The sequence below is a fragment of the Aotus nancymaae genome, unplaced genomic scaffold, assembly GCF_030222135.1.
Source record: "Aotus nancymaae isolate 86718 unplaced genomic scaffold, 86718_ANA_hifiasm-v0.15.2.pri h1tg000079l, whole genome shotgun sequence".
Taxonomy (NCBI): domain Eukaryota; kingdom Metazoa; phylum Chordata; class Mammalia; order Primates; family Aotidae; genus Aotus; species Aotus nancymaae.
Window position 1 is genome coordinate 9,343,613 of NW_026988494.1, and position 14,900 is coordinate 9,358,512.

At 42.1% G+C, this 14,900-nt stretch overlaps 1 long non-coding RNA gene and 1 pseudogene across 1 annotated transcript in view; both read right to left on the bottom strand.

The window, feature by feature from the left end:
- The window catches only part of LOC105728403 (uncharacterized), a 159,379-nt gene that overhangs the window by 19,043 nt on the left and 125,436 nt on the right, over nt 1-14,900 (bottom strand). The gene's annotated exons all lie outside the window — the stretch shown is intronic.
- Nucleotides 2,234-2,788, bottom strand: LOC105728402 (large ribosomal subunit protein uL22-like; annotated as a pseudogene).

Consider the following 14,900-nt stretch of genomic DNA (forward strand, 5'->3'; position numbering starts at 1 on the left):
CTAACAAGGAATGTAAAGGACCTCTTCAAGGAAAACTACAAACCACTGCTCAACAAAATAACAGAGGACACAAACAGATGGAGAAACATTCCATGTTCATGGTTAGGAAGACTCAATATCGTGAAAATGGCCATACTGCCCAAAGTAATTTACAGATTCAACACTATCCCCATCAAGCTACCAATGACCTTCTTCACAGAACTGGAAAAAAACACCTTAAACTTCATATGGAACCAAAAGAGAGCCCGCATAGCCAAGTCAATTCTAAGCAAAAAGAACAAAGCAGGAGGCATCACACTACTGGACTTCAAACTATACTACAAGGCTACAGTAATCAAAACAGCATGGTACTGGTACCAAAACAGAGATATAGACCAATGGAACAGAACAGAGGCCTTGGAGGCAACGCAACATATCTACAACCATCCGATCTTTGACAAACCTGACAAAAACAAGCAATGGGGAAAGGATTCCCTGTTTAATAAATGGTGTTGGGAAAACTGGCTAGCCATGTGCAGAAAGCAGAAACTGGGACCCTTCCTGTCACCTTACACTAAAATTAACTCGAGATGGATTAAAGAAAGACTTAAACATAAGACCTAACACCATAAAAACCCTAGAAGAAAATCTAGGCAAAACTATTCAGGACACAGGCGTAGGCAAGGACTTTATGACCAAAACACCAAAAGCATTGGCAACAAAAGCCAAAAATAGACAAATGGGACCTAATCAAACTCCACAGCTTCTGCACAGCACAAGAAACGTCATTAGACTGAATCAGCAACCAGCAGAATGGGAGAAAAATTTTACAGTTTACCCATCTGATAAAGGGCCAATATCCAAAATTTACAAAGAACTAAAACAGATTTACAAGAAACAAACAAGCCCATTCAAAAGTGTGCAAAGGATATGAACAGACACTTCACAAAAGAAGACATACATGAGGCCAACAAGCATATGAACAAATGCTCATCACTGGTCATTAGAGAAATGCAAATCAAAACTACATTTAGATACTATCTCATGCCATTTAGAACGGTGATCATTAAAAAATCTGGAGACAACAGATGCTGGAGAGGATGTGGAGAAATAGGAACACTTACACTGTTGGTGGGAGTGTAAATTAGTTCAACCATTGTGGAAGACAGTGTGGCGATTCCTCAAGGACCTAGAAATAGAAATTCCATTTGACCCAGCAATCCCATTACTGGGTATATATCCAAAGGATTATAAATCGTTCTACTATAAGGACACATGCACACGCATGTTCATTGCAGCGCAGTTTACAGTAGCAAAGACCTGGAACCAGCCCAAATGCGCATCGATGATAGACTGGACAGGGAAAATGTGGCACATATACACCCTGGAATATTATGCAGCCATCAAAAGTGATGAGTTCGCGTCCTTTGTAGGGACATGGATGAACCTGGAAACCATCATTCTCAGCAAACTGACACAAGAACACAAAATCAAACACCGCATGTTCTCACTCATAGGCAGGTGTTGAACGATGAGAACACATGGACACAGGGAGTGGAGCATCACACACTGGGGTCTATTCGGGGGAAATAGGGGAGGGACAGCAGGGGGTGGGGAGTTGAGGAGAGATAGCATGGGTAGAAATACCAGATACAGGTGAAGGGGAGGAAGGCAGCAAATCACACTGCCACGTGTGTACCTATTGCAACAATCTTGCATGTTCTTCACATGTACCTCAAAACCTAAAATGCAAAAAAAAAAAAAAACCAAAACAGTGCCAAGGGAATTCAAGTCTCTAAATGTTGTGTCTTACACCTTGCTGCTTTATGTTACACTCCCGATCAGCGTCTTTTGAGCTCATTTATGCAGATAATAAAGACTTCCAAATCCTTAATCCATCATCCAGTATTAATTATGCCACCTTTTTTTTTTGAGACAGAGTCTTGCTCTGTTGCCCAGGCTCAAGTGCAGTGCCACAATCTATGCTCACTGCAACCTCTGCCTCCCGGGTTCAAGTGATTTTCCTGCCTCAGCCTCCTGAGTAGCTGGGATTACAGGCACGTGCCACCATGCCCAGCTAATTTTTGTATTTTTAGTAGAGACAAGGTTTCACTGTGTTGGTCAGGCTGGTCTCAAACTTCTGACTTTGTGGTTTGCCCGCCTCAGCCTCCCAAAGTGCTGGGATTTCAGGCATGAGCCACCATACCCAGCCTTTTAAAAAAAACTTTTAATTGCATTTATTTTAATGCTGAATTTACTCCCGTGCCATAAGTTTTTGTTTCTTCGATTTCTGCTGGGATATCTTTTTCTTCTGGGCAACCTCTCCTTCTGGTTTAGGAACAATCTGTTCCTTTTCAGTAAGGATCATCTCAGTGTGGTAGGGAGAGGTCATGTATGGGTTAATCCTACCATGAGATCTGTAGGTCTGGCAGCACATCTTAGGTGCTTTGTTCACTTGGAAATGCTCAATGACCAGAGAATCTACATCTAAACCCTTAAGTTCAGCATTACTCTCTGCATTTTTAAGCATGTGCAGCAAAAATTCAGCACCCTTTTTGGGCCACTGACCTTGTGTCCAGCCTCACCGCCTGGTCTGGGCACACCTGCCAATACCACCATTGTAACGTCGGAATGGTGCACACTGTTTCTGTAAAGTGACATCTTTCAGATACTTAGTGGCTTTGCATATATGCATACCCTTGATGGCCTGGGCAGTTTCACAAGTGTTCTTAAAGTGAACACACAGATTTTAACCTCTTGCTTTGCATAATTTTGTGGAGTTCTCAGGTTCAAATGAATAGCAAACCATTTTCACAGATGACCACAGGCAGCTTAGAGAAAGAGCTAATTATGGCATCTTTAGCCTTGCATCTTCAGACAGAGAGAAGCCAACTTGGGTGCAAAACTTGGGTACATCCTTTAGTCTTCGTGCTCTCAAACACAAGTGATGATAATATCTACCTTGCAAGAGTGTGGTAAGGATGAGAAATCAAGTAAGAAAACTGCACCAGGTGCTCAGTGCTGCTCTCTGCAAGTTTGATCAACAAACCCCCAACCAACATTCACTCTTCTTCCGAGTTGTTGAAAGAAGCACTGAATGGGTCAGGGCACAGGAGAGGCCCACTACTGGTGACCACTCGTGAGCCAGTTATCAACTCATGGAATTCAATAACTGAACCACTTCAAATATAAGCTACACAGAAGCAGGGATCTTAGTCTGTTTTGTTTACTGATATCCCACAAACTCACAACAGTGCTTGGCACCTAGTAGGTACTTCATAAAGATTTGTTAACTAAATGGGTGTAATTCTGTGAGTGGCTCTGTCCTCACCCACATGTTCTGGAGCCCTCATCATCTACCTGGGAAATTCACGATGTCCATGCCATGCTGTTTTCTGGCCCAAGGCTGGTCCTGCTTCCCTCTGCCTCTCAGCTCACGGAGGTACAGAGTGCACGGTCACAACCAGAGTGCAGGAAACTGACAACTCCCTCTACTCTACCCATTTCCCACTCCTAATTGCCAAGATGTTTAAACTATAACATGAATAGCCACATTAAGGCCATTCATTATATGTAAAGCAGGGTCATAGCACATTGATAATTAAGGCCTCCCTCTGTGACAACCTACATGCTGGAGGTGTAATTACGTGTAAGTACTCCTGTGTTTGCTAGCCATTATTACTGAGCTTAAACATATATTCAGCTAGTTATTAGTGAAATTCTATAGTGTTCTAAGGAACTGTTGTTTTAACAAATGGAGTAGGAGTTTTCCAGCCTGTATTATGTATGCTTTCTCTGCTGATCTGGGGCAGTGATTCCGTGATGTAATTTTTTTGGTGTCTGCGTATCCTCCATTTTCATTAGGGAAAAACTCAAATCTTAGAGACTCTTGGGACTGGAAGAACAGCCTCTTGGCACTCTTTTCTGGTTCACATTGGCCACAGAAGAGATTTTTCCTTCTTTTAAGATTTGCTGCTTGGAGGGTCTCTACTCCATGCAAAATAAGTGAAACCCCCAGATTCCAGTTTTCTTCACATTTGGTTCCTGGGAAGCAAGTACTTAGAATCAAGCCAACAACATGCATTTATTATGGCCTTGCTTTCCATTGCCCTGAGCTAAGGCTATATTGAAATAGTATGTTTCTGAGTTGAACTAGCATTATACACAAGCTTATTTAAATGTTTAGATCTCCTTCTTACTCAAACGAGACAAAAAAGCAAAGATGGGGGTAGAATTGGGGTGTTTAATCCCTTCATGCCTTATCCTGGCCTCTGTTGGTGTGTAAAAAAGTGAGTCCCAGAAAGGAGTAGAGACCCCTCCCCCATCCTCTTCTGAAACTGGCTTTATTTGCTTTCTCTTCCCAGATGCTAAAGCAGCAGCTTCAGCATGTCCCTTTAGAAGGGACTTCACAGTGGCTATCAGGAGGCTGAAGTGCTTAGAAGCTGCTGTTGCACAGCTAGCACATGAGGTGTACTTGAGTCATTTGTTTGGGGTGTATTAGGGCAGAGAAGCCAAAGAGAGTATGAAGGAATTAAAGGGGCTAAGACCACCTCTTAGAACAGCTACCTCAGATACCCTGCTGGCCGAGGGATAATGGGTCAAGTCACCCATCCTCAGGGACCTCTATTCTCAGTGTGTTGCACTCAGTGGGGATCAATCTGCATTTGGGGAAGGAACGGCAGCTTCTATGAGTAAAGAGGTCTCATTTCTCCTGTCCACCATGCAGCAGTTTCAGAATGTGCATGCAGATGACCTCTGTGCTTCCCAAAACTCCGTTGCTTTGAGAGCCATCAGGGAGAAAAGGTGATTTTAGCTACAATATACTATGTTATTGGCCAAATGAAAGGCCAGGAGAGACGTGGTTTAGAGAACTGAATTCAACAGACACTGGAGCAGAGAAATATCTTAGATTCTGGAACCAAAAGATAAAAAAGATGCACAGAGGAACTCATGGCCTCCAGCAAATGCCTATCAGAAATGTATTCGGTGCTGAATCCCAAGTCCAATGTGTTTGTCAAATAACTGGGTATTGCTGAATATTGTACATGTTTAGCCGAACCTTCAGGAGGCTGAGAAGTCCTCTAATGACTGCCTCATGGAAATCAGAGTAGTGGCCTGGAAAGACGGAGTTGAGGGCTACTTGCTGGCCCCAGGATTTGTCTCCTCCCACCAGCTCACCTTCCATCATCCCTCTCCAAGGCTATTTTCCAAACTCTTAATTTCTTTAAATATTTCCATGGTACTCCACCCCTGTAAGAAGCCCTCCTTAATAACTGTACTTGCTATGCCTCTGGCCTTCCCTATATTTGTATCTTTTCTTCCTAGAGACAAACTGTGCAAGCAGAATTTTGTTGAGAGTGAATTATGTGCTAAGAAATTCATCACTTGCAAAGAGTGGGGTTGAAAGGATGCCTTAATATATGGCAGGCTCTATACTAGGAACTTTATACAAATCATTCCCTTTGAGCCTCCCAACAATTCTGCATAATAACTAGTGTCTTTTATACATATCAGGAAACTGAGGGTCCTAAAAATAACTTCTCTCATATGGAACAGATAACAAAAGTTTGTTGGATGTCTTATATGTGCCAGGCAAACTCCTCGAAGAAGACGAATATAGACTCAATCCTCCAAAGTGTAGGGACTGTCAGGGATACAGACAAGTAAACAGAATAGTCCATGCTACAGGAAATAAGAGTGTGTGGTCAGGAGAGAATCTATGGTAAAGGGACACATGAAGGAGCCTCTAATTCATTAGAGAAAGGGATCCCGAAACTGAGAAAGAGGGCAGGAGTTCCAGGGACACCAAGGAGAAAGAGTGGAAAAGGCAAAAGAGGAAAGTGGAAAGAAAAGAAAGAACTTTCCAGGCAAAAGAAGTCTCATGTGCAAAGATCTGCAGGCTTGAAGGCAATGAAAGGACAATGTGGCTTAGCTACACCTGCTTCCAGAAAAGTCCAAAATTAGCTCACAAGGATACAAAAGCTGGGACAAGAAGGCACAAATCAAAGAGAGGAACTTAAGAAAAAATAAAAACAGGGATGGAGGTTTCAAATGGAGCCAGGAATGAGACTTCAAAACTGCATATCATCATGGTATGTATGCTTGTTAGCAGAGAGCCACCAATTTGACTCTGAGCTTTCTAGAAATCACTCCTGGAAGGAAAAGGTAGTTTCTCCAGATGAGACTTTCTTAGGAAAATGGCAACCATTGGTCCAGTGAGGCCTACAGGACCTTACTAAGCAGTCAGGGATACTCTCCACTGGAGAAGCATCCTGACAATGTCCACACAATGGGATGTCCTGGGCATCACCCCAAAGCAACTTTCATAACAACAGTTGAACCAGGGGCCATGCAACATTACCCAGGGGTCCCACTCTGGAGCCACAAGAGTCAATCCCAGGGAAGACCTACAGAAGAATAATTTATCCTTCAAATAAGTGTCCCTAGGATAGCCTCTTGCTGCCAAGTTTAGAGTATATTAGTTAGAAGTAAGTTACAAACTGCATTTCCTTACAAATACTTGGAATTCAGCTCTTTTATGCTGCCAGTTTACTGTAGACCTTAACATACTATCAAGCTGAAGGTAGAATATGCTTCAGTGAAAAAGCATCTTCTACCTCTCATCTCTCCTCTCTTTCTTCAAGACCTACCCCAATGCCATCCTCTCTACAGAAGCTTTGTAGTTTTCCAAAACCAGAATTACTTCTCAATGCTTCAATCTCTCAGCATGTGTGATCCTTTTAAATGCATGTGGCACGTTCAGTTTGGTACCATGCATCTGCAGATCTTACCTCCCCTAACATGCCCATCACAATGCCATCTTCATAACCAAACTCAATAAAACCTGATCCAATTAAAGCAACACCCTCCAAATACTGACACTGAAAACTCCTCATTCTTCAAATCACTACCTTTTCTTTTTTTCTCTTGGACAGAGTCTCACTGTCATCCAGGCTGGAGTTCAGGGTGCAATCACAGTTACTGCAACCTCAAATTCCTGGGCTCAAGCAATCCTCCTGCCTCAGCCTCCCAAAGTGCTGGGATGACAGGCATGAGCCACTGCACGCAGTCAATCACTACCCTTTTAGCAAGCATGTGGATGCATTCATTCATTGATTCAGAAGATGCACTCAGTAGTCTGTGATTTTTTGTGTACAATGGTTTGTCTGGCATGTTGAGCTTCCTTAGTCTGTGTGAGACCTTTTGTGACCTTCCCATCTACAATGGGAGGTCATGGGTAAGGGTCATATCCTTTGAGGAAATGTAAGAGCAGATGGGATGAGGAACTAGAAACAAAATGTAATGCAGGAAACAGCCTTGACCTCTGACCCTGACACACAGACTGAGTGGATTAGAGATCCTTATAGGCAACTAGGCCTGATGTTGTCATAAAATACAAAGGCTAGTATTCATTGGACCCTTGATAAGTCATAGGAACTGTGCTAGGCTTCTTAAAACATTTTAGTAGTCATGAATTATATCATTCAACCATGACAATAACTTATGCATTATTATGAGAGTTTATACATACAGGTCATTAAGTAGTTAGTAAAATACTAGAGGTATCACTGTTAGTAATTTGCAGAACAAGAATTTGACCTCAAATGCATCTGACTTCAAAGCCCAGTTGAGACACTTAAGATATGTCACTTAACTCCTTAGTCACATAAGCCTCGATTTCATCATCCAAAAAGAGAGGCAAGAAATAGTATTTAAAGGATTCTTTTGAAGACAAAATGAGGAAATACACATAAAGCATTTAGTACAATACAAGGCAAAAAGTATGTACACAATGAAATTGTGTTATTGATATTAGGAAGCTCTGCTATCTATTTCAAAAAGGAAATTTGTATGCATTCAAAGTGAGCCATTTTAGCCAAAAATGGATCCAAGTTCACCAAGATCTTAGAGGGTATATTAGTTTGCTAGGGCTGTCATAACAAAATACCACAGGCTCAGTAGCTTCAACAAAAGACACTTATTTTCTCACAATTCTGGAGGCTGAAAGTCCAAGATTAAGGTGTCAGCAGGGCTGGTTTCTTCTGAGGCCTCTCTCCTTGGCTTGTAGACAGCCACCTTATCCTGTGGCCTTCCCTTTGTGCTGTGTCTGTGTTCAAATTTCTTCTTATAAAAACATCAGTAGTATTGGACTGCAATCCACCCTAGTAACCTCATTTAACTTGATTACCTCTTAAAAGACCCTGTCTCAAAATACCATCACATTCTAAGGTACTAGAGGTTAGGCTTCAACATATGAATTTTGGGGGTATGCAACTCATTGAGGATCTCAATCAAACTTTTCTAGAAATATTTTAGTGTTTTAATTTTTTTTTTGATTGAAGGCATGTTAGAACATCCTCACTTGGCTTTGAGAAGAAAGCCCATTTTAGAACCTTCAGAAGACAAATTATTCAAGTGATTGCTTATTTTAAAATGACATTAGTTAATAGGAACTACGGTGGCTTTGGTGTGCTTATTTTTATTTTGGAATCTCTGAAGTTCATACTTCCCTAGAGCTGCAGACTATTCACTTTATGAACATCATGACTGAAAAGCATCTTGGCCAGGATCCTTCTTTGCCAAAGACTAGGACTAGAATGGAGAAAAGTATAAGCAACAGAGAGGGGCTCAATGGAGGTGGGTATATTTTTGTCTGGGGACACTTCTACCTTTTAATTTTGGAAATAAGAGCAAGGTCACAGGTATACTGATAGACACATAGTAGGTGTATTAAATTAAAACTGTGCCTGGGATGGGTGCAGTGGTTATGCGTGTAATTCCAGTACTTTGGGAGACAAAGACAGGTGGATCACTTGAGGTCAGGAGTTCAAGGCCATTCTGGTCAACATAGTGAAACCCTGTCTCTATTAAAAATACAAAATAAAACAAAAAAATAACCAGGTGTGGTGGTGCATGCCTGTAATTCCAGCTACTCACTCAGGAGGCTGAGGCAGGAGAATTGCTTGACCTGGGAGGTGGAGGTTGCAGTGAGTCTAGATCGTGCTGCTGCATTCCAGCCTGGGCAACAAAGCAAGACTCCATCTCAAAAAAATAAAGTAAATTACAAACTATGCCCCTGTAATAAAGCACAATGGTAAAGCACATTCTCTTTCTGAGTTTGAGTGACTACATTGATGACCCCAATTAATAGCACCCTGTATCTGTGCCCTTGCCTTGTAACTTTATAGTTTTACCCACTCTGAACAGCTCAGCTTGTGGCTTGTCCTGTTCAGTATAACATGGCAGAAATGGCAGAATTCCTGTTGCAAGCCCAGGAATTCCTGTTTCAAGCTCAAGGGTCCTTAGAGACAAACCACTTGGACCACTCCTGGTTCTATCAATTACTAATTTCATGGCCTTAGGCAAGGGTGTAATCTCTCTAAATGTTAGTTTCTTCTTTGCCAGGAAAATGAGGGATAATAATTCTAAGCCCATAATCATTCTGAAAATTAAATAAAATAATACTGGTAAAGTTTCTTGTAGGTGGAGGGGCACAATTAGGACTGTGTCTCTCAGCCTGGGCAACAGAGCAAGACCCTGTCTCTAATTTTTTTTTTAATAGCTGGACATGGTGGTGTACACCTGTAGTCCCCAGCTACTCAGAAAGTTGAGGCAGGAAGATCTCTTGAGGCCAGGAGTTTGAGGTGGTAGTGAGCTATGATTGCACCACTGCACTCTAGCCTGGGCAACGGAGCAAGATCCTGTCTCTAAAAAAAAAGAGCTGTCTCCCCATTCTTTGTTCCTCAGTTGCCACTAACTTTGATTACCCTGTGAATGCTATTTCTAAGGAGAAGTGTGGTCCAGCTGAGATGAATTAGCTAATTAGATAAGTGGCTTGCCCTCAAGTGTGCAGTGCAGAGGACGGCTGCCCCCTTGGAGATGAGATACTTCCACCACCATGGTTAGGCATCCAGGCTACCATCTTGATATTTGCTGCCTTTCTCTCTTCCAAGGGTGGAGGCTCCCCCATGATACCCATTTAGGTTTGACCTGGGAAGCTCCTTGTTGCTTAAACAATCCAATCTTCTGACCCCAAACACCCCAGACCAGAACCTCCCTATGAAATGCCATGAGGCCTGTGGTTTCCATGGATCCTGGGCTGAAGTCATGTGGGAAGGGCAGCTCCTCAAGCCCCAATTTTCATGGATGATTTTCATGGGGAGATATGAAACTTTCAGGAAAGGGCTTCTCACATAAATGTCTGGGGCCCAGAAAGAGGAATAAAGGGAATGTGTGGTCCCTGGTCCTCTTCCCAGCCCCACAGACAAGGTATGAGGACTCATTTCTGGTTTGAACACTGCAGCCTATTAAGAAGTATGCTAGCCTCTGACTGATGGAAAAGTAGAGAGGGAAGACAAGAGGGCCAAAGAATGAGCCCCCGAACACTCTCATACAGAAGGGAGGAAGGGGAGAAGGAGCCCCCTTGGGCACTGATGAGGCATAGCCAAAGAATTGGCAGGAAAGCCAGGAGGGCCTGGTATCCCCAAAGTCCAATCCACCAGAAGAGATGTCCCTGAGCCATCCTTGGGAGTGGTATCTACCTGTTGGCAAGCCAGTGGCCAGGCAGGATTGTCTGGACTAGAGAGTAGCAGCATCCAGGGGGCCTGACTTTATTCATAGGTTCATGTGACACTCCTTGGGGATGCCCAAATATACTTCCTGGTACAGGGCAAAGGGGAGTATGAGTCCATTAAGGGGCAAGAAGTGGCAGAATGAAGACACTAATGCTAATGGCAGCTGATTTCTCTGGCGAGGCCAAGAGGGGTGATTGTTTGCATGGTCACTCTGGCACTCTGATGTGTTTCCACCTCATCTTTGGCCTGCAGGAGGCTTTGGGCCAAATTAACAGTCTACCTTTAGCAGCTATAGAGAACTGCATAATACACATTGCCAGATGCTAATCTCACCCCTGGAATTTATTGTTTCATTTCCCTAATTTTTCCTTCAAACAAATTTCTTCAATGAATTGTATTCTTTTGTAGTGTGTCTGTGTTTTATAAACTGCTTCAAATCCTTTATCATATGGAAAAGATACTTAATAGATAGATGATAGGTAGATAGATCTTTTATATATATATATTCACACACACACGAGAGCCTCCAAGCCTGAGGCCACAGACCAGTGCCAGTCCATGGTTTGTTAGGAGCCAGGCCAAACAGCAGGAGGTGAGTGGTGGGCTAGTGTGTGAAGCTTCATCTGTATTTACAGCAGTTCCCCATTGCTCACATTACCACCTAAGCTCTACCTCCTGTCAGATCAGCAGAGGTGTTATTAATAGATTCTCCTAGGAGCATGATCCCTATTGTGAACTGCACATTCGAAGGATCTAGGCTGCATGCTCCTTATAAGAGTCTAATGCCTGATGATCTGTCACTGTCACCCATCACCCCTAGGTAGTACCATCTGGTTGCAGGAAAACAAACTCAGGGTTCCCAGTGATTCTACATTGTGGTGAGTTTTATCATTATGTCATGATATATTACAATGTAATAATAATAGAAATAAAGTGTATGATAAATGTAATGTGTTTGAATTGCCCCAAAACTATCCTCTCTCCATGCCCCATTCCCTGGAAAAATTGCCTTCCATGAAACTGTTCCCTGGTGTTAAAAAGTGGAATCCCTTTCTCCTACTTCTCTTGGCAAACTCCCACTAAGACTTAAGATGAAATTCATATGTCATCACTGGTCCCTTTCTCTGCACTATATCCCTTTTTTTTTAGGATGTATCAAGCTAGATGTTATTTTCTGCTTCCATTTCTGTCTCTACCACCAGACTGGAAGCTCCACAAAAACAAAAACTATTTTATCATTATGTTTTAACCCCAGAGCTGATGGGGAGAGATCCAAGATGGCTGATCACTAGCAGCTCGGGCTCGTAGCTCCCAGTAAAAGCGCAGAGAACGAGAGGACGCCACACTTTCAGACGAATATTTGTTGCTCACGGACCAGGAGATTCTCAGCGGAGGAGCTCCACGGGTCACCAGGGTGACTCTTGTGGCCAGCGCGGTGGTTTTGCTGGCATCTTAGCGCAGCAGTTCTTGGTGCAGAGTCCAGAGATTCCCGGGCAGTAAAGCACCATCAATCTTAACACCGCTGTTTTGGCTGGCACAGTGGATTGCTCAGATTTCGGCACTGGGAATCAACAAGTTGGACGTCCGCTCAGAGACCTAGTTAGAAAGTCGGTAATTACAAAGACGACAGAGGGATAAATATATAATGAAGGGAAGAATGAACCAGCCTAAAAAGGCAGAGAATACTCAAAATCAGAATGCCTCTCCCTCTACAGGGGATCGCAATTCCTCATCAGTAATGGAACAAGGCTTAATGGAGAACGAGTGTGTTCCAATAACAGAAGCAGGTTTCAAAAGGTGGGTGATAAGAAACTTCTGTGAATTAAAAGAACTTGTTCTAACCCAATGCAAAGAAACTAAGAACCTTGAAAAAAGGTTTGACAAAATGTTAATGAGAATGGACAATTTAGAGAGGAATATAAGTGAATTGATGGAGCTGAAAAACACAACACGAGAACTTCGTGACATATGCACAAGTTTAACCAGTCTAATTGATCAAGCAAAAGAAAGGATATCAGAAGTTGAGGACCAGCTCAGCGAAATGAAATGAGAAGACAAGATTGGAGAAAAAAGGATAAAAAGGAATGAGCAAAGTCTCCAGGAAATATGGGACTATGTGAAAAGACCTAATTTACATTTGATAGGTGTACCTGAATGTGATGAAGAGAATGAATCCAAGTTGGAAAATACTCTTCAGGATATCATTCAGGAAAACTTTCCCAACCTAGCAAGGCAGGGTAATATTCAACTCCAGGTAATACAAAGAACACCACAAAGATATTCTTCAAGAAGACCAACCCCAAGGCACATAATTGCCAGATTTATTAGGGTTGAAATGAAGGAGAAAATACTAAGGGCAGCCAGAGAGAAAGGTCAGGTTACCCATAAAAGGAAACCTATCAAGCCAGAAAAGAGTGGGGACCAATATTTAACATCCTTAAGAAAAGAACTTTCAACCCAGAATTTCATATCCAGCCAAACAAAGCTTTATAAGCGAAGGAAAAATTAAATCTTTTGCGAACAAACAAGTACTTAGAGAGTTCACCACCACCAGGCCTGCTTTACAAGAGCTTCTGAAAGAAGCACTATACATATAAAGGAACAACCAATATCAGCCTTTCCAAAAATATATCAAAAAGCAAAGAGCATTAACACAATGAAAAATTTACACCAACTAATGGGCAAAACAGCCAGCTAGCATTAAATGCCAGTATTAAACTTATATATATTCTAATTGGATAAAAAGCCAAAACCCATCAGTATGCTGCATCCAGACCCATCTCACATGCAATGATACACAAAGACTCAAAACAAAGAGGAGGAGGAGGAAGATTTACCAACCAAACAGAGAGTAAAAATAAACAAATAAACAAAAAGCAGGAGATGCAATTCTTGCCTCTGATAAAGTAGGCTTTAAAGCAACAAAGATCAAAAGAGGCAAAGAAGGACATTACATAATGGCAAAAGGATCAATGTAACAAGAAGAGCTAATAATTCTATAGATCAACGAGACAGAAAATTAACAAGGACATCCAGGACTTGAACTCAGACCTGGAACAAGTGAACTTAATAAACATAGAACTCTCCACTTCAAATACACAAAACATACATTACCACCTCATACCTATTCCAAAAGTGACTACATAATTGGAAGTAAATCACTCCTCAGTAATTGCATAGCATTTCATAGGTTTAAATGAAATATTGGTTGGCTGCTTGTTTGTTATTTTCTTCCCTTATTCCTTCCTGTCTACATCATTAAGTATAATTATTGGTATAAAAGAGGTTTTCAATACCCATTACTAAACTGCATTCTAGCCTGGGCAAGAAAGCAATACTCCCATTCTCTCTCTCTCTTTCTCTTCCTTTTTCTTCCTCTTCTTCATTCTTTTTTTTTCTTTCTTTCTAAAAAAAAAAAAAAAAAAAAAAAAAAAAAAAAAAACCCAGAGCTTAGCAGAACATCTAAGGCTGAAGAGCTGATTCAAGTTCACAAAAAAACCACAGAGCATCCTGTTTGGGACTCCCTGCTTTCTTAGCCATGCTCACCTCACCCATCTCTTTTGGCTGTTAACACTCTCATGGCATCTTGCTCCCTGGTAGTATATTTTTCTACAAAAGTGAAATTTATTTTATTTTTTTGAGGCAGCATCTCACTCTGTCACCTAGGCTGGAGTGCAGTGGTGCAATCTTGGGTCACTGCAACCTCCGCCCCACCCACTGCCCTGGGCTCAAGCAATTCTTCTACCTTATCCTCCCTAGTAGCTGGGATTACAAGTGTTCGCCACCACACCTGGCTAATTTTTTGTAGTTTTAGTAGAAACGGGATTTCGCCGTGTTAGCCAGAATGGTCTCGATCTCCTGACCTCGTGATCTGCCCCCCTTGACCTCCCAAAGTGCTGAGATTACAGGCATAAGTCACCATGCCCAGCAGGAAAATGAACTTTTAAAAAGAAGGAAGATTCATAAGATGAACACTTTCTTCATGACCACCCACCAGCTACCCATGCTGCAGAGAAAGTTGTCAAGTAGTAGGGTAATGGGAAGGTGAACATTTCTTTAGCACCTGCTTGAAAAGCAAGAAGCCCTTGCCCAAGCTATTCCTTCATATCAAATCCTCATATAGCATCCTTGCATTTGTTAGCCATATGGCATTTTGCAGTTTACTGTGAGGTTTAACCTAAGCTCTTCTCAATAGATGAGAAAGCAAATGAAAGCAGAAATCTGAAGCCAAGAGGGGTCTAAAGTCAAGTCACTGGCATAGTGTTAAGGAATTCTTGGCTGAAGAGTGCAAGTGGTGTCAGAACATCTGATCTTTGTCAAAACATGTGTCAGATTCATGGCCCGTTG